This window comes from Lemur catta, chromosome 8 (assembly GCF_020740605.2).
Source record: "Lemur catta isolate mLemCat1 chromosome 8, mLemCat1.pri, whole genome shotgun sequence".
NCBI classification, from domain to species: Eukaryota; Metazoa; Chordata; class Mammalia; order Primates; family Lemuridae; genus Lemur; species Lemur catta.
Genome location: NC_059135.1, coordinates 100,850,344 through 100,876,241, shown reverse-complemented (window position 1 = coordinate 100,876,241; position 25,898 = coordinate 100,850,344). Strand labels below are relative to the sequence as shown.

Genomic DNA, 25,898 nt, shown 5'->3' with positions numbered 1-25,898 from the left:
CCCATCTCTACAAAAAATATAAAAAATATCAGCCAGGCATGATGGCACCTACCTGTAGTCTCAACTACTCAGGAGGCTGAGGCTGGAGGATCGCTTGAGCCCAGGAGCTCAAAGCCACAGTGAGCAATGATCATACCACTGCACTCTAGCTTGGGTGACAGAGTGAGACCCTGTCTCGGCACAAAAAAAAAAAAAAAGGAAATCAATAACAGAAAAATACCCAGAAAAAAAATTAAATATCTGGAAACTAAGAAACACACTTCTAAATAACACAGGAAACAAAGAATAACTTGAAAATAAATTAGAAATTATTTTGAACTGATGAAAATGAAAGCACAGGCACAGTATATCAAAATCTGTGGGATTCCACTAAGGGAGTGCTAAGAGAAATTTTGTAGTACTAAACACCTACATTTGAAAAGAAGAAAGGTCTCAAATTAATAACATCAGCTTCCACCTTCAAAAATTAGAAAATAAGAGAAAATTAAACTCAATGTAGAAGATAAGAAATAGTAGAAATATAGAAACTGAAACAATAATATAAACAAATCAATTAAACCAAAAACCAGTTCCTTAGAAAGATTAATAATACTGTTAAACCTGTAGCCTGGGAGAGATGACAAATTGCCACAATCACGAATGAAAGAAGTGACGTTACGGCATACCTTAAAAGGATAATAAGGGAATGTCATTGTACTGGGTTAAACAGCGTTCCAAAAGCAATCGTATCTATCTGGAACCTGAGAATACGACATTATTTGGATCTTCGCAGATGTAAGCAAGTTAAGATGAGGTCACATTGGATTGGGGTGGACCCTAAATCCAATGACTGGTGTCCTTATCAGAGAGGAAAATTTGGACACAGAGAGATATGCAGGGAAAATATCATGTTGCAGAGATTGGAGTGAAGCACTAGAAGCCAAGGGATGCCAAGGAGTTCCGTCAACCACTAGAAGCTCGGAGAGAGGCACGAGCCTCAGAGCCTCAGAAGAAATCACCCCTGCTCACACTTTGGCTTGGGACTTCCAGCCTCCAAAAATGTGAGACAATAATTTCTGTTGCTTTAAGCCACGAGTTTATGGTAATTTTCTGTGTAAACCCTAGGAAAGTGATATAATTATAAACAAATGTATGCCAATAACTTTGAAAACTTTGATGAAATGGACAAATTTATTAAAAGAAACACACTATGAAAAGTCACGCAAAAAGAAAATAAGTAACCTACTTACCTGTATATCTATTCAGAAAGAACTGTATTTAAAACTTTTCCATAGAGAACACTCCAGGTCCAGATAAATTTGTTAATTCTACCAAACATTTAAGGAGGAAATAATGCCAGTTCTACAAAAGACTTCTTCCAGAAAACAAAAGAGGAAGGAACACTTCCCAACTAATTATGTAAGGCTAGCATTATAATGATACCCCAACCAGAAAAAAGCATTACAAAAAAATAAAATTATAGATTAATATCCCTTGTGAGCATAGATGTAAAAATTCTTAACAAAATTTTAGTAAGTCAAACCCAACAATATATAAAAAGAACAGTACATCATGGCCAAGTGGGGTTTACCCCAGGAATGCAAGATGGGTATAGCATTCCAAAAGCAACCAATGTAATCTCCATATTAACAAACTAAAACAGAAAAACCATTATTTTCTTCTCAATAGATGCAGAAAAAGCACTTGAAAAAATCCAACGTTCACCCTTCACAAAAACACTCAGCAAAGTATGAATAAAAGGGAGCTGCTTCAACTTGATAAAGGGTATCTACAAAAATAAAAAATAAAAAAAAAACCTAGGAAAACAACATACTTAATGGTAAGAGACTGAAATACATCCCCGTAAGAACAAGAACAAGACAAGGATGTCCCCTTGTCACTTCTACTCTATTCAATGTTGGACTGGGGCATCAGGTCAGTACAAGGTAAGAAAAAGAAATTAAAGGCATCTGCATTGGAAAGAAAGAAGCAAAACTACCTCTATTTACAGATGCCAGGACCATCTATGATAGAAAATTCAGTGGAAATTGTTTTAATATGACTCATACTAATGTGAGGGTAGTAAGTTTGCAGGTCACAGAGTGATACACCAAAAAAATGTATTTCTATATACTAGTAATAAAAGATCATAAATTAAAATCCTTTAAATATCATAAAAGTAGCATCAGAAAATATGAAACACTTGGAGGTCAATCTGACAAAATATTTGGAAACTACAGAGCACCGTTGAGAGAAATTAAAGGAGACATATATCCTATTCATGTGTCAGAAGACTCAATATTGTTAAGATGTCCGTTCTCTCCAGATTCATCTACACATTCAACATCATCCCAGTCAAGCAGAATTTTTTGTACATATTGACAAAATGATTCTAAAGTGTATATGTAAATGCAAAGGACCTAGAATATCCAAAACAACTTTGAAAAGAAGGACAAAGTCAGAGGACCAACATTCCCTGATTTCAAGACTTGATATAAAACTAGAGTGATTGTGAGACAGCATGGGATGGTCACAGAGACAGACAAATCCCTGGGACAGAGCCGAGGTAGAGCCACTCCTGAGCAACCCCGGGCAGCTCCCTGGCCTTTGGGCGCAGCACAGCCTCTGGCCCAGGTGCAGCTCAAGCACCTCCCTGTCCTCCTCTACCCAAGGCGTCCCCGGAGGCCAAGGGCAGCAACTGAACTCCCCCTCCCTTCTGTGTGTAAGAGTCGCCTCCCCAGGGTACTTGACCAGGCCGGGAGTCCCAAAGTCCTCTGTATTCAGGGGCGGAGAGGCCCGCCTGGGTAGGCGAGGCTCCGGGCATGCTGGCCTGGCCTGCCGCAGGTCCCTCCGCAAGCAGCGGGCCGTTCCCACAGAACCCAGTCCCGGTGGAAACGCAGGGAACAGGAGGCCCGCCCGCAGGCGTGCGGCCAGAAGCAGGTCCCCTGCCTCACGGAGCCCGTGGTTTGGGGGCATTCAAAGGAGCCAACAAGGGCTGACACAGCAGCCAGCGCGCCTCACCTGGCCACGGTGGCTCACAAAGCTGGCCCAGGGGAGGGCATCAAGCTGAGTCCTGAAGGACAGGCAAGCCTCAGCTCACACTGCGCTGGAGCCCTCCGAGCCGAGGCCCAGGCGGTGGGCGTTAAGGGGGGGCAGGGTGGTCTGGCACCACCGTGAACAGCACCCCTGTCCCTGCGTCACAGGAGATGTGGCCACAGAAGCAGACAACTGCCCTAAGAAAGCAGCACGGTGGCCTGCGGTGCTGCCCGGAAGGCCCTCCGCGGCCACCGTCACATGCCCCACATCTGACTGCTGCCCCCACCTGGGCAGCCGCACCCCGCTGCCGCCCTGTGCCTCCTGCAGTTGGAGCCGAGACCAGGCTGGCATCAGGGCCTGAGTTAGGGGCAGGTGGCCTCAGGTGGGGCCCCTAATCCTGCCAAACCAACGAGCTTTGCGGCTGACCTGGTAACCCTCTGGAAGTCCCCAGCCCCTCAACTCCTTGCTTGGCCTTTGGGGACACCTGGCTGCGTAAGGAGAGGGCCCTGCAGTAAGCCGGCCCTTTGCATTCTGGGTGAGGAGGACAGTGTCCCCGCCACGATGCCGCCCGTCCTCGCTGTCTCGTTGGCTCAGACACAAGACAGGCTCCGGCAGGATCCTGCGGCCGGGAGCGACAATGAGAGACGCTTAAAAACAGGAGCAGGTGCCCCCGCCTGGGCAGCGCTGCTCCCCGACTCATCCGCGGCGCGTCCCGCAGCGCAGGGAGGACGGCTCGGCTGTCGCTGTCGCCCAGGGGGTTTCGCGGCAGAAACTCTGAAGGGCTTCCCAGGTCCGTCTATTTCCCTGGACTTGATTAAACAGATTAATGGTGCTATTAGTGGCTTTATCTGATCTTCATTAAATTTGGGAATTGCGCTTACCAAGTCAGGCAGGAATAAAATACTGTTTTTCGTATTGCTAAAGTTCTTATAATAATGGTGAAGGGCTGGATTCTGGGATTTCCTCTCAGCTGCTCCCTATATGGGGTTTAAATTTTAGGAGGGCGAGTTATTTACTCGTCTGCCGGAGAGCACTGGGCACTAACAGTACTAAGGATGAGTGAGGAGGCTTCTCTTCCCAAAGACCATGTTGTTTGTGGCTACCACTTTGATATTTTATTATTTGAACATGGTAGGGCCTTTTGTAGACAGCCTGTGTGTAATATTTTACACAAATTTCCATTCCACCTCTGGGGGGCAGCTCACGGTTGCCCTGGGAGACACAGGCAGGCGTGTTCCTCACACGCAAGGTTACAACAGCAAACATTAGAGACAGCTCAGATGCCTACTACGCAGGGGCAGATACATAAAGTGTGGAATATGTATTCAATGAAGCACTATTCAGCACGTCGATAAAAACTAGATTTCTATGAATCAACATTGATATTTCTCAAAAAATACTGTTTAATCAAAAAAGAGGGCTGCAAAATAGACCCGTTAGTACAATATCATTTATATATTATACATTCTTAGAAGCACAAAAAGCAGTATTGTAAGTCACTCATGGATACCTGCATGTAATATACAAGCCAAAAAAAATGACTGAAGGGTATACATCAAATCACCGAGGTTGCTGGAGTGAGCTGGGGTGGGGTGGCACGCTGCATGCATGTTTTAAGTCTTCAGAAAGTAGAAAAGGCTTACAGGAAATGTAAGCTATATTCACAGTTGTTAATTCTATATGGCATATATATGAGTACTTGCTATATTTGAAGTTTTCTGCAATTTTAAGATTTCTGTACTTGAATTCATATATCCCATATAAAAGTTTGGAAGAACCTATATACAATGTTAATGATGCCGTCCTCTGGGTGGTAATGTTATAGCTGATTTTAGTTTCTTCTTCATTCTTTTCTGTGTTTTCCAAATTTTTCCTATTAGAATATCTAACTTTATAATCAGTAGATAAATAGGCCCACCTCCCTACTTTCCAAAGGCAAATCCATTTCTTGCTTCTGGGCTTTTGCTACAAAGCGTGGAGTATATATATTGCTGGAGCCAGAAATAGTGGAAATCAAGACGTGAATGGTGTTTGTATTTGATACCAAATTTTCTTTAAAAAAAATAGAAGTTCAGAAGGTGCAAACTTTCGAGATTAAGGGATTTCAGCATCACTTCTCCATCCGTGTTCTACCCTGTGCTGTCTATTCCGTGGCAACGTGCAGGCAAGGCCCACTCCTGCACTCCAGGTGCTTCTTGCACATGGTGCACCTCATCTCCGAATGTGAGAACTGGGCCACACGTTCCAGCTTACCCAGTGCAGCCCCACCATTCTACCACAGGGAAACTGAGGCTGAGAGCGCTGAGTGGGCTTGCCTGAGGTCAGGCAGCAGGACTGGAGGCTGAGCCTGAGTCTTGCTTCAGGTCCTCTGCTCCTCGCGCTGTGGAGGGACGACAGTGGTGAAGTCACACTGCATGCCCAAATGCGGGAAATAAGATAAAAATAGCAACCAACCAATAAATTGACATTGTCTTAAAAAGTAAACTTAAATAGTGTTAGAGATAAAAGCTAACATAGTTATCTTCATTTAGGTCCAGATTTATATTTCTTTCATCAAAATCTAATTACTGATTTGAGCAGGAGTGTCCTCTGTGACTGCATGCACTCTGCCCTGGGGTGACGTGTTTGGATTTCAGCAAGCACTGACTCACCCCACACGGCACTTTCAAAGACGGACCCCCCTCAAAGCAAAGGGTCTCACTAAAGCTAAACAGTGGGAGCCCTCACAGTGGCTGTCTCACAAGGGGCCTGGTCCGTGTGCTTGCGATTGTTCTTCCCTGCGGGCACCCTGTCCCTTGGGACAGTCACGTGATCAGCACGTGGTCAGTACATGAGCCCATTTTCAAAGGACAGCCAGGGGAACGGGTCCCCGTTGGTGGCTCCGAGGCAGTCCACTCTCCACTGCACCTCGCACCCCTGCCCTGTCCCACTTCCAGAGTCACCGGCAGGAGCTGATTCCCTGGTCATCAGGGCTGGGAGGCCTGAGCTGCCAGGGACAGTGGTGAGCAGCGAGTCAGTCTCAGCCTCCCAGCCACCCCTGCCCACTGTGCCCTGCCTGTCCTAAGGTCAAACACAGGCCCTGACTCCAGGGTCCATGCCCTCCTCATTGGCACCTTCCCCAAGGCCACGCTGCAGTCAGCCTCACCCTCCCAGTTCCTCACGCACTGGCCCCCAACGGGAGGCCACTCGGCCTCCTGGCCAGGGTCACCAAAGTCCTTCAAGCTCAGCTCCCTGCTTACCTCTCCACCCTCGTCTGCTTGCACCCCTCCCAGACAGGCGCACCCGCATGCGCACACACATGCACATGCACACAGGCACACACACAGGTGCACACACACACTCACAGGCACACGCTCGTATGCACATTCTCACACATGCTAAGCTTGCAAGCCTCTGAGTGCGCCCCACTCTCCAGGCCCTGCCGGGGCACACGGGCTGCGCCCCCTGATCTCTCCCTCCGTGCTCCACTCGCCCTTCTGTTAGGTAACTTGCCTCAGCCCCCGGCGCAGCCGCACCAGCACAGCAGGAGGCACGCACTTGGAGGCTAGGGCGGGGCAGCCCCGCTGGGGCCCCTCCAACCCTCCCAGCCCCCGCACAGGGCCTGGCACAAGGCAGACACTACTTCACAAATTAATGAGTGAGTAAGACTCGTGACTATTTATTTTAAAAAACAGAACCCAAAAACACACTCGGAGCCCGCAGAAGTGGCTTCCCTCCCATCTCCCCAGCTGCCAGCGCTGACCTGCCCAAATCCCTGCCAGCGCCTCCCCAGGGGCTCTGGGGTGTTGGTGCCCATGGCTTTATCCAGATTTCTGCAGAGGCACCATCCTTATCTAACCCCGCAGCGAGTTGATGAAATCAGCTCCCTCGATGCCCAAGGAGATGCCAGGTACCTTACAGCTGTGGACATTTTGCATCCAAAATTACACAGTGATGTTGTTGTTGTGGATGTTTCTGCTGTTATTTTTCCTTCAAAAATCTGCACCCAGGGCAGACAACTGAAGCATTTTAAAGCTGGTGCCCATGTCCCTAAGGCAGGCTGGGAGGTGAGGATTTGCTGTCCTCAGACTGACTCCCTCCAAGGTGTCTCCAGGGGCACGGGCCCTAGGCAGCAGACTGGCCATCAGCACACCCCTCCCCAGCCACTCCCTCCTGGCTGGGGAACTCCCGTTCCCAGGCCAAGCCCTGAGGGCTGGGCAGTGGGGAGAGGCTGGCCCCAGAGGAGGGGTGTGGCCTTCTGACCCTCCCCCGTCCATTCCACAGGCAAGTGTGAAGGTCCCTCTGAGCCAGATCCCAAGGTGGCACGAGCACACAGGAGTGAACAGGACACTGTTCCTCCCCTGGGGGCAGACAGGGAAAGAGGACACTTCACCATTTTTGCTCATTCCACACAAGATGACCCAGGCAACTGCTGTTAATATTTCCATAAGTGCCTGAGAGATGTTTAAAGGCATAAAATAATACAGCTACAGCTGGAGTCTGCTCTGTCCCTCCCAGTCCCTTCCCCTCCCCGGTCTCAACAGACAAACCTATCCTGAAGTTGGTATGTGTTTTCCCACCCTGAGAGTAATACTTTACTCTGTGGACATGCATCAAAAGAGGGCTTAGCAATGCTTTGTTTAGTTTTACTATTTACACAAAGTCACACCAAATCTATAATTCTGAAACGTGCTTTCTTCACTCACCATTGTAGCTTTAAGCTCTTTTGGAGTAGATTCATATAAATCTAGTTCATTTATTTTAACTGCTGTTGGCACGTGTGCACAGGAATATATCACAGTTTATTTATCCAACCCTGGTCTTTCACTGCTACAAGCAGTGCTCCAGCAAGCCGCCTGTTCACATGCTCTGCGTGTGGAGGAGATCCCCTAGGGAGAACCCAGGCACTAGACTCTCTGCAGTACCAGTTTGTGCTTATTCAGCTTCATCAGGGCTCACCCCACCAACCTCCAAAGGCGGAACCGCGGCCTCCCTCCCAGCAGTGAGGACCCACATTACCCCACACTCCTGTCATTACTACGCCCTGTCTAGTGGCGCCGTGGCACAGGCCACATGGAGCACATTTTCCACTTGATGGGTGCCGAAACCATCTCACCTAGATCAGCTGCAGATGACAGCAGAGTTTTCAGTGGAAACTTTAAACAAGTGGGATCAAGATCCTGAAGCGTTTCGTTAAAGAGTTGTAACAGGAGGTGAGACGTGGCTTCCCCAGTACAATCCTGAGGACAAAGCACAACCAAAGCCACGGCTACCAAGAGGTGGGCGTGGTCCAGCCACAGCCAAAGTGGACCAGTCAAGAGCAAAGGTCATGGCAACAGTTCGTTGGGATGCTCAAGGCGTTTTGCTTGTTGAATTTCTGGAGGACTAAAGAATGATAACATCTGCTTATTATGAGAATGTTTTGAGAAAGTTAGTCAAAGCTTTAGCTTAGCCCAGCAGAGCTTCACCAGAGAGGCCGTCTCCACCACAACAATGCGCCTGCTCATTCTTCTCATCTAACAAGGGCAATTTTGTGAGAGTTTTGATGATATGTCATTAGGCATCCACCTTACAGTCCTGACTTGGCTCTTTCTCACCTCATTTTGTTTCCTAATCTTCAAAAACAATCTATGAAAGACACTCTTTTTTTTTTCATTCAATAATATAAAAAAGACTGCATGGCTAAATTCCCAGGACCCTCAGTTCTTTAGGGATGAAAGAAATGGCTGGTATCATTGCTTGTAAAAGTGTCTTGACCTTGATGGAGCCTATGTTGAGAAATAAAGTTTACATTTTTTATTTTTATCATTTAATTCCATTTTCCATGAACTTTTTGAAGTCCCTTCATATAAGATCACAAAAATAAATAGATAAAATTTAAAAACACACTAGGCAAAAAAAAAAAAAAGAGAGAGAGAGAGAGAGACAAATAATGCACTTTTGGGTGCAGAGGGGGAAGGGACAGAAAACAGCAGAAAGTTCTCCAAGAATGCTTCATGTTAAAGACAATCTTAGAGCAGAAAGACAATTGAGAAAGAATTCAGAAATAGATGATTCTGCTAAGGTGCTTGCGGCGGGGTGGGGAGGTATCCTGACATCTGCAACTTTGAAATGCATCAGAAATAAGAGGGATGGGGGGAAGGAAAGAAAGAGAGATGGTGAGACAGTGATAAAGCACGTGTAATAAAATACCAGAAGTAGAATTTAGGTGGTGGGAAGATAATTCTATTATCTTTTCTGCATGTGAAAATTTTTATAATAAAATATTGAGGAGAAAAGATAATACCTATCCTTCAAAATTATAAGGATTAGATGAGATAACAAATGTAGAAGGGCATTGTACACTACAAAGGATTTACAGATTTTAAAGATGATTAAAATAGTAGAATGGCATAACAAGGGGAGATTAAAGAGACAAGGAAACAAATAGAGAGTCTTTACAGAACTAATAAGTAAATCAGAAATAGTAAAGACAGGGATGCTAACCAAACTTCTGGCACAGAGGGAATACTGAATGTAATCAAAATGAATGCAACATGAAAAGACTAAAGTAATCAAAAAGAAATCAATGGACAATAACAGCAAACAATAAGTATCCAACTTATAGATAATTGGTATACCTAAAGCAGGGGAACTACCAAATGAAAATTAAAATATATTAAAAGTAAATCAGAAGAAAATATTTCTGAAAAAAGGAAGAATTATATTGAAATTTTGAAGGGGCACACCATGTTTCAAAAGAAATGATTCAGGAAAATCAGCACCAAATCATATACTAGTCAGCTTTATCAATGATAAGATGAAATTTTTTAAGACCCAGACCAAAAACAAAAGCAAGTTCCTTACAAAGAGAGACACCAGACTAACTTTAGATTTTCCCAGCACCACTAGACTCTGGAAAACCACCCAGGTATGTGTTCAAAATTCATGGGAAATAAACTCCTATCCCCAAAATTCGTAGTAAGCCAAGTTCAGTAATGGGCAATTATAAACATGCAAATACTCAAAATGCTGGCTATTAGCAGAAAGACAAAAGTAACAAGTGCTGGTGAGGATTTGGAGAAACGGGAACCCTTATACACTGTCAGTGGGAATGGAAACTGGTACAGCCATTATGGAAAACAGTGTGGAGAGTCCTCAAAGAACTAAAAGTAGACTTACTGTTTGATCTAGCAGTTCTTCTTCTGGGCATTTATCCAAAGGACATAATAAAGTCAGTATCTCAAAGAATTACCTGTATCCTCCATGCCCATTGTAGCATTATTCACAATAGCCAAGATATGGAATCAACCTAAATGTTTGTCAGTAGATACATGCATAAAGAAAAGAGATAAAGAAATTACTCTCATTTGTGATAACATGGATGAAACTAGAGAACGTTAGGCTAAGAGGAGTAATCCAGACTCTGAAAGACGTAGAAGGCACAGTGATCTCACTCACACGTGGAGTCAAACAGCCAAACTCACCGAAGCAGAGAGCAGAGTGATCGTCACCAGGGGCTCGGGGAGAGGAGGGGACTGGAAGATGTGGGTCAGAGGCTACAAACTTCCAGTTACCAGACAAGTAAGTTCTGGAGATCTAATGCACAACAATGTAACTATAGGTAACAATATTGCATACTTGAAATTTGCTAAGAGGGTAGATCTTAAGTGTTATCACGCGCGCGCGCGCGCGTGCACACACACACACACACACACACACACACAAAGCGGTAACCATGTGAAGTGATGGATGTTAATTAGCTTAATTGTGGCAAATGTTTCACAAAGTATATATACATATATATATCTAATCAAGTTGTATATCTTAAATATATACAACTTTTAAACATCCACTATACCTCAATAAAGTTATAAAAAAAAAACCAGTAATGTAATATAAAAAAGATAGAAGTAAAACCAAACTTTTCTAATATATCCATAAGTATACCTGGATAAACTCACATTTTAAAGATTACATTAAATTTGCTTACTGGACACAAAGAGATCCATCTGAAACTACGTTGCAGAGAACCTATGCCCAGCCAAGGCAGACAAAGCAAAGCCAGGGCAGTGGCATGGACACCAGTCGGGGGGCCCGAGGGGCCCCTGCAGGGGAAGGAGAGCCCTACCTGACGACGCAGAGAACACTGCACTAACTGGCTGCGCTAACTGGTTCTAACTGGCTGGAAAGTTTATGCGCCAAATAAGGGGCACCAGGTCGTAAAAGGAAAAACTCCAGTCAGTGCAAAGATAAATAGAAATAGAACAGTAGCAAAGAGATCTGGCTCCCCTCTCCCTGCCTGTGACTGATCAATCACATAAATAAGGACAAGACATTAAGGGTGAGCGTCCATGTAACAAAATGAATGAGTATATCTCAAACTATGCCTGGCAACCAGAATGTCACCTCCTTTTCAACACCCATGGGACATTTACAAACACCAGCCCTTATGGGGACCCCAGACCTCGATGGCTAATGTACTTGCAGAGCAGTAGGCAGGGTTGAGACAAGCAGGGAGGGAAGCTGGGGCGCCCAGAGACCAGCAGCAGCCAGAAGCCATCGGCACCCTAGGACAGAAGCGGCAAAGAGAGGACCCTTGGCCTGCAAGGAGGCGGCCTGGGAGAAGCCCGGCCTTTCTCTCCCACCCTCTGCGCCCTCGGGAAGCTGGTCAGCAGCAGCAAGGTCTCAGGTGACAGAGCCACAAAGGTCAGCCTTCTGGGGCCCAGAACAAGGCAGAAAAGGGTGAAAAATAGATTAAAGAGGGGCAAAGGGAGAATTGGCAGCACCTTAATCCAATCAAATCTGAAAAAAAATTATAAGACATACTAAAAGCATATCTTGCTCAAAGCCATGCAAATGCATATAAAACCTGGAAGAAATGTATAGCTTTCTAGGAAACTGTAAGTTATAAAAGTTGAATATAAGAAAAAATATGTAAAATATAGAAAAACATTAGATTAATTACCTTAGGAAAATATTTGGTGCAATCACTTCCATTATTTTTCCTGAACTTCCTTATTTTTCCAATAAGATTTCACTAGATTCTCCCAGTTCTTTCAGGTATACAATTCAGGCACCAAAAACTAGTGATGATTTTGCTTCCTCCTTCTCAATTTTTATATCTTATTCCTTTTTATTTTCTAGCTCTATGTTCGTCCTTCCCACACAGTGTCAACTAACAATGGTGAAGTGGTCCTTGTCCCCACTGCCACCCTCAAGGCATGCCCAGCACGCCCCTCGTCAGCGGGAAGCTGCTTTCTTGTTTGACTTTGTCTCTCCGGATATGTTAAGGAAATACTTAGCTGTTCCTGTTTTAGATGTGACTGTATGCTTTTATCGAGCACCCTCTTTGCCTTAATGGAGATAATCACAGATTCTTCTTTTCTCTAGTGACTCTTTTTATTTCTTTTTTAGAGATGGGATCTTGCTCTGTTGCCCAGGCTGGAGTACAGTGGCACGATTCATCATAGCTCACTGCAGCCTCAAACTTCTGGGCTCAAGAGTTCCTCCCGCCTCAGCCTCCCAGGTAGCTACGACTACAGATACAGACATGAGCCGCTGCACCCAGCTCTAGTGACCTTTTAATATGGGAAACAATTTCCCAATTATTTTCTTAATGTTAATTATTTTCTAATAGTAAAACATCTTTGCATTTTTGGAACAAATCCCTCCGGGTTATATTGCATTATTTTAAAAATTTATTTATAGATTTGATTAGGTAACATGGTATTTTTGCATCAATTGATATAAGTTTTTATTTTTGTGCGCTATTTGTCAGGTCTTGGTGCGAATTTCATGCTGACTCCCTAAAATAATTTTGAAGTTTTCCTTTTCTCTCTAAATTCTAGGGGTGCTTAAATATGCATTTAAACTGTGTACTTTGATGATATAGAATTAAATCTGGGCCTGGAAGTTTGACATACAAATGGGAAGAAAGAAGCAATATTACTATTATTTATATATCTGGAAGAACCAGGAGAATCAACTGAAAAACTATTTGAAAAGTAAGAGAATTCAGTAAAGTGTCTGAATATGGAATTGATATTCAAAAACAATATCCATGTAGATAACTACTAGTTAGAAAATACAATAGAAAGAAAACAATAGCTGTCCCCACCTCCACGTTACCCACCTTTCCCATGTCCACAAAATCCAGGATGAGCGAAGGCACACACAGGTGCACGTTATGCACTTAGCAGAGCTTGGCTACTGATACACTGAACACCATAACGTGCACCGAGAATACGACTGAATTGTGAGACAAACACTGCATAAACAATTATGTAAAGATTTGTTTATTTTTAAATCTATTTAAAAATTATTTACTTTTAAATTTCTTAACTATACAGATACATAAAATCTAACCAGCTCAGCAGTGTTTCCACATGATAATGCAAATGCAAAAAATGTCCCTGCTAGGAGTACAAGTACCTGTTCCACCACTTCTTGTCACTTCTGTTTTCGTTATTAGTATTATCGTCAATCTACATTTTACCGGCAGAAATATTTTTAAACTACTTGTGCATTTTGATTAAACATAGTTAGCATCACTTGTAAGTTCATTTAATTAGGCACACAGATCCTGCCTACAGCCACATCCGGACTACGGAGCCCCAGGTGCCTTCAGGCCGTCACCCTCCAGAGATGCCCAGTGAGGGTGCCCATGTCCATTCGTCGAGAAATTACCGGTAAACGTGTTCCCAATCCACGTGCACACCCTGGTTCTTGCTGCTTGGTGTCCTGCAACAGCTACCTAATAGGTTGCTTCAGGCAGGGTTTGGTGAGGAAAATGGAAGCCACTAGAGATCTCCATGTGTTCATGGAAATGGCTTTAACTCAGGGAATTCGAGGCTTTCACCTGTCGGAGGGCTGGGGAGCCAGGGTCAAGGAGGTCACTAGAAATTATCTCAACTGCCACAGCACCAGAGCAGGGGACTCTCAAAAGCTGCCACGGACTGCCACCATTGAGTACCTTTCTCCTCCCCCTTCCAAATCTCCTCCGTGTGCCCTCGTTGGCTGCCCCACGTGGGCCCTGCAGAAGCGGGTTCCAGGAAGTAGTTCTGGGCTCCTCGCCCGCAGCAACGCAGAGAATGTAGATGCAGTGACGCCGAGTGACCTGCGGACAACCTGGCACCGTCTACGCCTCCACCAGCTCAGCAGCCCTACAGAGGCACCGACCTCCTGCCTCACACGGGACCCGCCCCACACCATTGGAGGTAAGCTCAATGTCTCTTCAGAAAGGGAAGACCCAAAGACCCATCAGCCAGGTGTCCATCCCTGCAGGACATTCGTCCCATTTCCAGGTAAGTCACAATCCCACAGGGAAGGTCGGGCTTCTTTTCAGCCGTCTTGGTGCTGCTGGATTTGGAAATGTCTGGAGGACCTTCAGTGAAGCCTGGTATCCAAGTCAACATTAAGTCACCCCCACACCAGGCCCACTGTCCCCCAGGCCCCACCAGAGACAACTGTTACCCATAGACATTCAGGGGTGGGGCACCTGCAGCCTTCAGTGTGGCCTTTTGACTGAATCCAAATTTTACAGAACAAATGCTTGTATTAAAAGTGGTGCAACCAAGAAAGATGAAGCTTTTCTTGCCTCCTTTGGTGTTTGAAAAAGAACAATCTTGAAATCAGAAGGCCGCTGTTCTCCCCACCACTACCCGGCAGGGTTCGTGCAAGAGTGTGCCTGAGAACACACCTGCCTGCCGGTCTGGCCAGGAGATGGCACGTGGTACCCAGCGCTCTGCCCTTGCTCTCCTCCTCCAGGTACCTGGGACACCACTCCTACCACCACGTTCAGAGCTGACTCGTCTTTTCCCCTGGCTGACAGGATTCCATTGAATGGGAATGCTCTGATCTAATTTGATTCAATTAACAGTTCCTCTCTTGATAGATAATTAGGCTTTTTTAGTTCTGGGCTACTATACTCTGCAGAGAGCATCCTGATAAATGAGTTTTTCCCAGAGGCATACCTGTGGGCTACGTTCCCGGCCAACGCACAGCTGGCGGAAGTGTTCCGCGTGTCACCCGGCTCACCAGGCAGCCGGTCACCCGCAGCTCACGCCAAACGTCCTCCCAGCAGCTGGGTGCAAGCGCTTTCCTTCAAGTCCTAAACGTGCTGTGTGTCACCGGTTTTTCGTTTCCTAATCTGATAGGTTGAAACTCAGACATACTTGCTGTAATTAATCTACTTTTTAGATTAGTGAAGGAGATAGAATATCTTTTCACATATTTATTGACTGTTTGTATTTCTTTTTCTGTGAACTGGCTGCATGTGTTGGTTTATTTTCCATTGGCATTTCGGACTTTTTCCTATTATTAAGTAAATTGTCTCTTTGTTCATCAAAGGTACCGCAGTTTCTTGAAATTTTGGTATTTTATTATTTTATGTTTAAAATATTTTCTTGAACAGGATTTTAAAAATCGTTTTTGAGAGCTTCGTGCAGTGGCAGGAGCCCAGCTGGTCAGGAAGCTGAGGCGGGAGGATCTCTCAAGCCCACGAGTTCGAGGCCAGCCTGGGCAGCATAGTGAGACTCAGTCTCTTAAAAAAAAAAATGTGTAGTCCAGACGATCAAGACTTTCTACCTTTTAGGTTTTGTGTCTTGCTTAAAAAGTCATTCCTCAGGGCAAACTTAATTTTTGTGTGTTTCGTGTTTCTTTGTATTCTCTTAGAGATAACTGTTGCACTGCATGTTTGTTCCATGTGGAACTTGGTCTAGTTCTACAAGGAGATGGGTCAGACTTATCTATGCTGCCGTAAGGCCACCAGGCGTCCTGCCAGCACCAGCCAAATGTGCCCTTCCCTGCCTTGATTGATGTGCTACCTGGAACATGCCCTCACTGTCACACGCATTTGGATTCCTTTCCAGACATTTATTTATTTATGTTCTGTTCTTTTTTCTGTTTGTTCCTGCACCAGAGACAAACTTCTAACTACTGTAACTTCATATAGAGACAGAGATATAGTAAGGTTAGTTCTCCCTTATTATAGTCCTTTTAAGAAATTTTCTAGCTGTTTTCACATACTCCCTCCCACCCCAAAGTGAACTTTAGAATTAGCTGAGAGCTTTAGAATTAGTCTTATTAGAATCTGGGGATGCATTGCAGTCATAGTTTATAGGGAGAGCTGACATCTTTGTAATAAGAGTCTTGCTATCCAACACGGTATGCTTTTTATTTTTCAGTTCTTTGACCTTCAGATGGCAAAATTTTCTTACTGTAAATTCATATGCAGATAGCTTTGTGGCTTTTGGCAACACATCATTATTGGCAGCATACTACAGGTTGAATCCTCAGGACACACAGGATAGTCCTTGCCCTCACATGGCTTCTGTCCTGGTGTGGAGAAGAGATCATAAATGAAATGCAGTACAATGACAGCCAGTGGTGGCTGCCACAAAGGGAAACACAAGCAGGGGAAGGGATAGACAGTGATCAGGATTATTTTAGGCAGGTGATCAGGGAGGGCCTCTCTGAAGGGTGATCCTTCCAGGTGAAGGGACAACATGTGCCAAGGCCCTGGGGCCTGGCCAGTGTAGCCAGAGTGGTGAGAGGGGCGACATGACAGAAGGCCCTGTGGGAAGGGCAGTCGGGGCTGCAGAGCCTGTGGGCCCTCCTAAGGATGTTGAATGTCACTCTAAGAGAAATGGGAAGATTTGAGGTGGCTTTGACAAGAGAACAACATCATCTGATGTCCATTTTTAAAATATCACTTGGCGCCATGGGGAGTGGACTGCAAGGAGGCAAGCCCGGGCCCCAGCACACACGCCTGGCCCTGGCCCTGCGCGGGAGACCAAAGCCGGGCTGGGGAAGTCCAGCTCCGCCCACCCTGTCCGCACCTGCGCAGCGGCTGGACACACGCAAGGACGCGCCAACCAGGCCGACGGACCACCCTCTGCATCCCCGGCAACGGACTTCCCCCGAGTCCCCGACGCTCCCACGGTGACGCCCTCTTCCACACGGCCAGATGGCGGCATCTCACCTGCCGGCCCTGTCCGAAGACTCCTGCGTCACTCAGCCTCGACCGTCCTGCCTCTCTGAGGGAGCAGAAGGGCGGCAGAGAGCTTCCACGGACCGCCGGTCGCCCCCGGCCTCGCCGCAGCCTGCCCGGCCACCTGCCGCCGCCCGCCGCCCCGACCCCCGCGTGTCTGTGGCACCTGCAGCTCCGCAGGCCCAGACCCGGGCTGCTGACGTCGCCTCTTGCCCTGGCCCCGCGCCTCCCCGCCCTGCCCTCCCCGGGATAGGCGGGGCCCCGCTTCCCACTGCTCAGCTCAAAGGCCTCGGAGTCATCTGCCCGCTCTTCCTCCAGAACCCACGCAGAACCGGGCCACTTCTCCCCTCCTTCACGGCTAGCACCGCCTTCGCCAGCAGCGCCCGCCCAGCAGCCGCACTGTCCTCCCCGCCGGCCCGCAGCCTGTCCCTGCAGTCCCGGCCAGGCTCCCGCCTCTCCAAGGGAAAGCCTAAGTCCTCAGGAAGGCTCACAGGCCGGGCGCCTCTGTCCCCGTCCCTCCACGGTGCCCCCTGGTGCCGCACTCTGACCTCTGGCCTTTGCACTGACTGTCCCCTCTGCCTGGACTATTCTCTCCAGGGGCACCTGTATGCCCACACCCCACCTTTTCCAACTCCTTGCTTGAATGCCACCTGCTCCTTGGCCACCCTGTTTAAAATCGCAGTTGGCACCCCAGGGCACCTGGGCTGCTCTAATTCACCTTCGTCACTTCATTACAAAACATGTTATGTTCACCGTTTCATTCCTCCTGTCCTCCAAGAATGTGTGCTCATGGGGGCAGGGACCCCAAGCCGCAGAACAGCACCTGCTCCAGGCAGGGCCTCCGTAACCACTTGGTGAAAGGACACAAGGGAATGATCGTCAGCAGCATCACTTCTGCGTTTATATAGAGTCGGCACAGAGGGAAGAAACAGGGTTACGGGAGTTCGCAGCCCACACAGGGACAAGGCCTTGGCAATGAGGACCTTACATACTTTTGCAGAGTGATGCCATCAGGCATCAGTGACGATGGGTCCCTGATAGGACAGAGGTCGAAGAAGGGTGGGCAGGAGCAGGGAGAAGGTGGGGGTATGTTTCACACCCAGAGGGCCACCTGCCACCTGCCTCCGTGTCCTCAAAGGCTCCCTCAGCTCCTACCGGCTTCCTAAGAAAGACAGAAAGAGGCGCTACATAGGCAGCCAGAGCCGCAGTCGGGATGTCTGGGGCTGAAGCGCAAGTGGCTGATGTAGTTCCAGTGAGGGGAACTAAAGGTCCCGTTTGGGCCCTGGACCCCACAGTATCGCCAGGTGCCTCCTGCCCTGACTGGTGGCCACCCACGCACTCGCTGCCTCCCACCCAGGCGCCCACCGACGGGTGGGGGAGAGAAACCCCTGAGCCACCCGGGGCAGCATCCGGGCTGCAATTGCTTGGAGGTTAGAAGGGGGTGCAGAATGAGCTTCACTCTTCCGGGCCTAACTTATTTCGACTGGCAATGGCTTCCTGGGGCAAAGCTTTGCGAAGGTTTCCCAGGAGTCTCCAGGTCCAGCAGAAAAACGTGGGTTGATCGATAGGTGTGGGCACAGGAGTGAGGGGGTGGGGGGAGGCATGGAAAACTTGAAACATTTAAAAAGAAAGATTTTTTTAAAAAATAACACTTCTAAGTGACTTAGCAGAATCATATTAAACTCTAAAAGCCAATTCTGTGTAAAATTATCTGACATTATGTAGGCAATGGATCTGTACAAATGAGATCTATTACAAATAACAGGCTGAACAGGCGAACACGGCCTGCCCAGTCTGCCTGGGGCTCTGTTCCTCCCATGCCAGCGGGCCACGCGCTTCCCTGATGGGGGCTGGAGGTCCCCAGGGCCCCTTCATAGGGAGATGGGCTCTGTGTTCTTTCTGCCCCAATTAAATTTGGAAGGTCATTTCATAACTGAGGATTCCTAGCAACCCTTGGAGGTCAAATATTAACTCACAAGGGCAGGAAGATGAGTTAGCACAAGTTTTCAGGGAAGCAATTTGGCAATTTGTATCAAGAGCCTCTGCAATAACCCACTGATGCTGCTTTTGCAAATTCTCAGAGATGTGGATAAAGACACAAAGAGGTTCATCAAGCACTCTTTTTTTTTTTTTTTGAGACGGAGTCTCACTCTGTTGCCCGGGCTAGAGTACTGTGGCATCAGCCAAGCTCACAGCAACCTCAAACTCCTGGGCTCAAGCCATCCTCCTGCCTCAGCCTCCCGAGTAGCTGGGACTACAGGCATGCGCCACCATGCCCGGCTAATTTTTTTTTGTTTGTTTCTATATATATTTTTAGCTGTCCATATAATTTCTTTCTATTTTTAGTAGAGACAGGGTCTCGCTCTTGCTCAGGCTGATCTCAAACTCCTGAGCTCAAATGATCCTCCCGCCTTGGCCTCCCAGAGTGCTGGGATTACAGGCGTGAGCCACCGCACCCGGCCAAGCACTCTTTTCATAGCAAGAAACTGAAAATAACCTAAATGAAAAAAGTGGTAAAGTAATAAGTTTTCATATTGGTGGAATATTACACAATGATTAAAAATGTTGTTTACAAAAAGCTATTTTAATGGTGTCAAGAAGTGTTTTTGATATAATACTGAATCAAAATTGGAATGAAAAATTTTATTTAAAGTATGAGCTCAATTGAGAAAAGCAAGAAAGCAAGTTTAAAAATACTAGAAAGAAAAATGTGGTGATGCTCACAGTGAACGGGGAACTGAGGGTGAGTTTTCTGCATCGTTATGCTTTTGATTTTCCAGATTTATTACAATGAGTGCAGTATCAGATAAAATTTAATTAAAAACTTATTTTCAAAAATGAAGAAGTAGGAAGGGTGTTTCTACCCTTCAGAAGTGGGAGCCCAAACTATAAAGGAAAAGGAAGGCAGCCCCAATTCTTCACCTCGATGACAACTCGGCCCCCTGGGGCCACACAGCCAGGTGTAAGGGAGAGGGGGGCTCAGGCCTGAGGGCCACGGGGCACCTGCCCCAGGTCCCCCAGGACCTGGAGAGGGAAGCAATCATCCAGGGACACTCGACCAGGAGCAGCAGAGCAGGGAAGGCCATGACAGCTCCTCCCAGGCTCCGCGACACCCTGGCATACAGAGGCCACCAGTGTGGGCTAGGAATGGCTCTGGGGTTAGCAGGCCAGGCTTGAAGGCTGCTCTGCCCCCTCCAGCCCTGGCATCTTGGACCAGTTACTCAAGCCTCTGTCTGTGCCCTGATACCACCATCTGCAAAATGGGGACGATAATACTTCCTCACTCTTGGGTTGCAGAGGGCTTGCACATAGCAAGTGCTCAGTCAACATCAGCTTCACCTTTAGTCAGCAAGGTCGAGGTCACTGGCCGCAGGAGTGGAGGTGACACTGTCCAGCATCACTCATGTCACTTTTTCTCCAAGGTCAGTCTGCCAGGGCATTCATCTGTGCTGGCTATAGATCCCTGTGCTGAGCTGGTGGCCCCAGAATCACCTGGGAACCTTCTAAAAGCCATAAGTGTCCCCAGCCCTATCCCAGAGGCCCCGGTTCAGGCCTGAGGGGACCTGGGGTTCTGCGCTGTAACAGCAGTCCCTTGCGAGCCTAACTGCCGCCTTCTCTGTCTGCATCCGTCGGGGCTGCTGTAACAAAACACCAGACTGCAGGCCTTGTAACCAGCAGAGACGCATCCCCCCGGGTTCTGGGAGCTGGGACGTGCCTGCCAAGGCACTGGCAGGCTCTGTGTCGGGCCAGGGCTCTCCTTCTGATTCAGAGACGGCTCCTTCTGGCCGGGATGCTGGAAGGGGGAGGGTCTCTCTGGGGCCTCTGTTATGAGGGCACTAATCCCATTCGAGAGGGCTCCACCCTCATGACCTAATGGCCTCCCAAAGGCCCTGCCTCCAAATACCATCACCCTGGGGGTTAGCACTTCAACATACGATCTGCAGGGGACACGAACTCTCAGGTCACAGCAGGCCAGCGGCTGCCAGAGTACACACTCTTCCTGGAACACAAGCCCTTCTTAGGGTGAGCATTAAGAACTGTGTTCCAAGTGTCTTTACAGCTCTTTTAGAATTTGTCTAGCACATTTTCCAGATTTCACCTGAAGACCTCAAAAAAAAAAAGAACTGTGTTCCAGCGAGCGAGCAGCTACCGTTTCTGTCAGAGGCGCCCCTCCGCCTCCCTACCCTGCAAAGCCTGCAGTTCCAGTCACAGCCAACGTCCTTCCTTCCCACCTGCAGAGAAGCGAGCCATCTGCTGTCCGCAGGCCGGACAGGCCCTGGGAGCCCCGCGCTCCACTGCTAAACACGAGGAGCGACGCCCACGCGCGCAACTGCAGGACGCCCCGGTGCCGTGCGGGCGCCCAGCCACGGTCGCCGTCAGACCTGCAGATGCATCTACGGACGGGGGCTCCCGTGCACTCCGGCCCCAGGACATGCCCCCCATTGCAGGTGACACGCTCCTTTAGTCAGCGTCCCCATGACATTCCCACATGCTCACGGGGCAGGTTCCGCTGATCCCACAACGCAGCACACGTGCCAGGCGCAGCATTTTCCTCAGTTGTCACTGTCTACACAGCTCAGCTAAACCCAGCGTTTGCCACGCTGTCAAGAAGGTTAGAAGGTTAGAGTGCTATCTCAAGACTTCAAAAGTCATTTGACCCAGGAGGTTTCAAATCATTTAAACGCTCTGTTCTCAGAAGATCGTGCAACAGTGACGTACCATCACGCACTGCGCGTGCGCAGAGTGCCCGACGCAAACGAGTACGGCACGGCCACTGTCCTCCCGGGGCCAGGCTGGGCGGAGGTGCACCGCCCTCAGCAACGCTCCTGCCATCTACAGGGGTGGGCAGAAGCAAGTGTGAGAGCTCCGGGTGCACAAAAGCGAGAGGGCTTCTCTTCACCTGCAAGGCCTGAGAGGCCGCTGGAGGAAGTGCTCCCTGGACTGAGTCCCAGACTGAGTAGCAAGTGACGAGCAAGTACGGGACAGGAGGAAAACACAGGCAGTCAGAAATGGAGGCGGCCCTGCGCAGAGAGGCATGGAGGCAAGAGGGGGAGGAAAAGCAGGTATTTGGGGGGCTATGCTGCAACACCTTGGTCTTCCTCCATCCACCCGCTGCGGGAATGCAGCCCCTTGGGGACCAAGCCCACTGCGCTTCCACACGTGGCCACATCGGACAACCGATGGACACAGTGGCCTAGAGGCTGGCCCCACACTCCAACTCCAGGGTGCCCTGACAGCCCCCCTGGCTTCAGAGCCCTCTGCGGGGCTTTGCCTGGCCCTCTCCCCTCCCTGCCCAGGTGGTTATCCCAGCGCCTCCTGAGCTGATCTGCATGTCACAGTCAGCCTCCTGGGGACCCAACCTGCAGCAAATTGCAAGTCGCTTGGCAGCACCTGGCAAACATTTTTAAACAGCGGTGAACAAAAGAGCATGCTCAGTCTTCGGGCTTCTGGAAGAAATGTAGGGATTAATGACCAGTGACTGATCTTAGGCTAAGAAATGAAGCTTCTGACACTGTTTGGTACATCATTTCCTGATGCCCCTTATGTCTCCCTCCCCCCAGGGAAGACACTCATTGTTTGATTTCAAGCCACAGAGAACGTATGAAGCCAGCCCTTTATTGAGGGAAAACTCGGAGACAGACAGCTGGGGCCCAGAGAGATGAGGTCACCTGTCCCAGGTCACACGTATGGGAGAGCCACATTTCCAAGCAGCCTGTCTGAATTCCAACTTGCGCTCTTCCCACTCTGCTGTCTCCGTGCTGGATGCATTTTGAAAATGCCAAGGTCCCTGTGGCAGGTTGAACCATGTACCCCTCTCCCCAAGATGGCCAGAACCTGTGGGTGCTACCTCACCATTACTACTGCAGCAGGAGACGTTGCAGTTGTGCTCCTGCGATGGAGCATCACCTGGGTCGCCCAGGGGGCCCTTGATGTAACCACAGGATGCCTGTAAGGAGGCTGGAGAGTCCAGTGAGGGGGGCGCTGCGAGGATGAAAGCAGAGCCTGGGCCGATGAGGTCAGGAGCCAGGGACCTTCTTCTAGAAGAAGGTGGAAGAGGCGGATTATCCCCCCGTGGTCACCCAGAATGGAGACACCATATTCCTGTGGACAGGGTCTGAACACCCCACCTCACTGTGGGAGCCCACCGTGAGCACCGCCGAGCGTGGTTTCTAGCAGGGGTGGGTGCATGTGCTCCACGCTGACAGCCTCCCTGGAGGGACAGGTCACCACCACAGGGAGCAGACGTGGCTTAGGGAGAATGTGGCGGGTGGTGGAGGGGTGGACACAAAAACGGGACACCAACGAGACCGGGACACGTGGACAACGTGAATCGGGCAGGCCAGAGTGAAGCTGTCCTTGGGCACAGGTGACAGCCCCGTGCTGCTCTGTGCAGCAGGTGGAGGTGGCCGTGCAGACCCTGCTGGAGGGGAGGGACGTCCAGGTCAGTGAGACAGGGCAGGAGCCCCCCACGCTTCCTGGGTGGCTGCCCCAGGAGGTGCCTGTCTGGATTTAAGCCTAAAAGCTAAAACATCGATGCCCAAGTACAGTGGAGTGAGGGCTGGCTGGCCGCTGGGAGGTTTGGGGTTATCTTGGTTTCTGTTTTTCACCAATATGTTTTTGGCACCAGTACATGTATGCATTTGTTGAGCTTTGAGTATTTACTGTGCACCTGCATGTGGTCCGGGGGATAGTAGCTGGGGATACTCGAGTGATACTCCTGGCCTGGGGTGACCCTGGGGTGGCAGGTGGGTGCAATCCAGGCTGGCTTTGCCCCGGGGGCTGCGTTCTTTCCGCCTCACTACTGCTGGAACCAGAGGGCGGGCCGCGGTAAGAATAGTAGATTTTGCAAGATTTCTGCCCTTCTCCCAGTAAAAGCCTTTCTAACAATGGGCTGAGTCTTCTTGGGAGGGAGGAGGCTGGGCCCTGACCTAGACCCTGACATCTAGGGGCACAGGACTCCCACCACCCCGAGAGAGGTGCTTTTATTGTCTCAGTGTTTGAGTTAGGAAAGCTGAGGAGACCATGGAGCAGCCACCCTGGCCCCCGGGTATGTCTGTCTGAGCCAGGCATGGGGAGGCTTCTTGCCAGCTCCCCCCACCCAGAGGTTTGCAGGGTCCCCTCCAAGGCCTCCTGGAAGAGGTTATGTCACAAGCACGGGAGAAGGAGTTGCTGGCAGCCTATGCCCGGTGCCCAGGGAACACGAAGCCTGAGCATTCACTGATGCTGGGCCACACACTCCACCCCAGCGCCACAGAACGGGAGCCCTCCTGGAAGAGGACACAGGCAGGTGCCGGGGTGGGCAGCAGGGGCCAGACTCTGGATGGGGTAGTGGGGGCTGGACAGCCATCCATGCCAGACTCCCAAAGGGGACTAGGGGAGGTCTAGGGTGTCCCGTGTCCTGAGAGCAAACACAGCCAAGCCTGCATTTGACACCTCTGGAAACTGAGGCTGGGAGAGAGGAAGGTCCACAGCCAGCCAGCATTGAGCGGGGCACGGAACATGTGCCACTGGCCCTGGAAACAAGGCGAGGAAAGCCGGGGTGCTGGGAAGGAAACCACACGTGATGGTCTCAGGCGGCCCAAGGTCACTGTGCAGGCAGGATTAGTAGTCCTCAGGACACCGCTCAGTTTAGGAAAGGGAAGGAGGGCTTTCCTTCCTGAACCCTAGAGAAAATGGTAACCCAGATGTTAAAGGCAAAATAACTTCCTCTGAGAAGAAATGGTATTTTTAGGAGACACAAAAAGGAACAAGGCCAGGCAGGCTGCTCCGCATGGCATGGGCGTGACCGAGGGTGCAGCAGGCTGGGGAGCAGCCGCGCCCTGTGGGACAAACACTCCAGGAAGGATGCGGCTCCCTGGCTTCCATGCTCACCCCAGCGCCGGCAAAGGGCTCCTGTGTGTCCACGCTGGGCTAGGTGCGAGTTGGACGTCCCCAGGCCCAGCAGCCCCACTGCCCACAGGTGGGCCAGCTGCAGGCTCTGGCAGGGAGAGAGTCTGCCGCAAGCGTCCCCAGCCCCTGTGCTCAAGGCCACTTGTTTCTGTGCAGTTCCTGGGTCCCAAATGGGGGTGCTAAGTCAGTGGGCCTGGGGTGGGTCTGCAGGGTCTGCATTCTAAACAATGCAGGTGTCTGGGATCAGGGACCTCCCATCTGTACCCAGTGCCTCTGCAGGGATGTCACACCCTAGCCTAAGTAGCCCCAGGACAGGGGAACCCCCCCTCAGTCCGCATCTGCAGGTGCCCAGCGCTGGCAGGCGCAGCCGCTCTCTCACCTGTGCGGTCTTGGTGGAAGGAGGGGAGCTCGTGCCTGCCCTTCTGAGTGTGAGCCCGCGGAGGGGGGCTGGGACTCCTTGCAGGCCCAGCCTTCACAGCTGCCTTCAGAAGGCACCGGCAGTTGACAGCGGGCATGAGCCCAGCCGCCCCCTCAGCTCCACCCCGCAGCCGCGCAGCCGTCAGACCTCCCACTGTATGCCCCAGCTATCTGGCTGCTGCTGCAACGTGAGCAAAGAACAGCTTCTCTGATTGAGAACCAGCCCCAAGAGAACACTTGGGGACATGATCAAAAGCACAGCAGAGGAGCCTACACCCCTCACGGTGGCAGTGCCTCCAGAGGCCCAGACACAAGGGCACCCACCCACCGCCCCACAGAGCTGGTGTCAAAGAGGTTCCAAAGACCCCAGCATGTGGAGCCGGGCGCAGCCTGCATCATTCTCCCAAGACAGAGGCCCAGGTCTGCCTCTAGGTGCTTCGGGTCAGCTCCAGGTGACCCACACTCACCAGCAAAGTGGAGAAGCCCAGGCCAGACAGTGGCCACTGCCGCCCAGCCCTCCGGAGGTGGAGCTCCAACGTGCTGCCCATGGGTGCCCACGACGGGGCCACCAGCGCAGGACCCAAACGTCCTGTGCCCTGCCCCCCAGTAGCTGTGACCTTGGAGC

The 25,898-nt window shown here is 49.6% G+C and overlaps 1 non-coding gene across 1 annotated transcript; it reads left to right on the top strand.

Moving 5' to 3' along the window:
* The first annotated feature begins 21,012 nt into the window (after positions 1-21,012).
* Positions 21,013-21,075, top strand: LOC123644237. The gene has a single exon (XR_006737056.1). It is a non-coding gene; the product is annotated as a U7 small nuclear RNA (small nuclear RNA).
* The last annotated feature ends 4,823 nt before the right edge of the window (positions 21,076-25,898 follow it).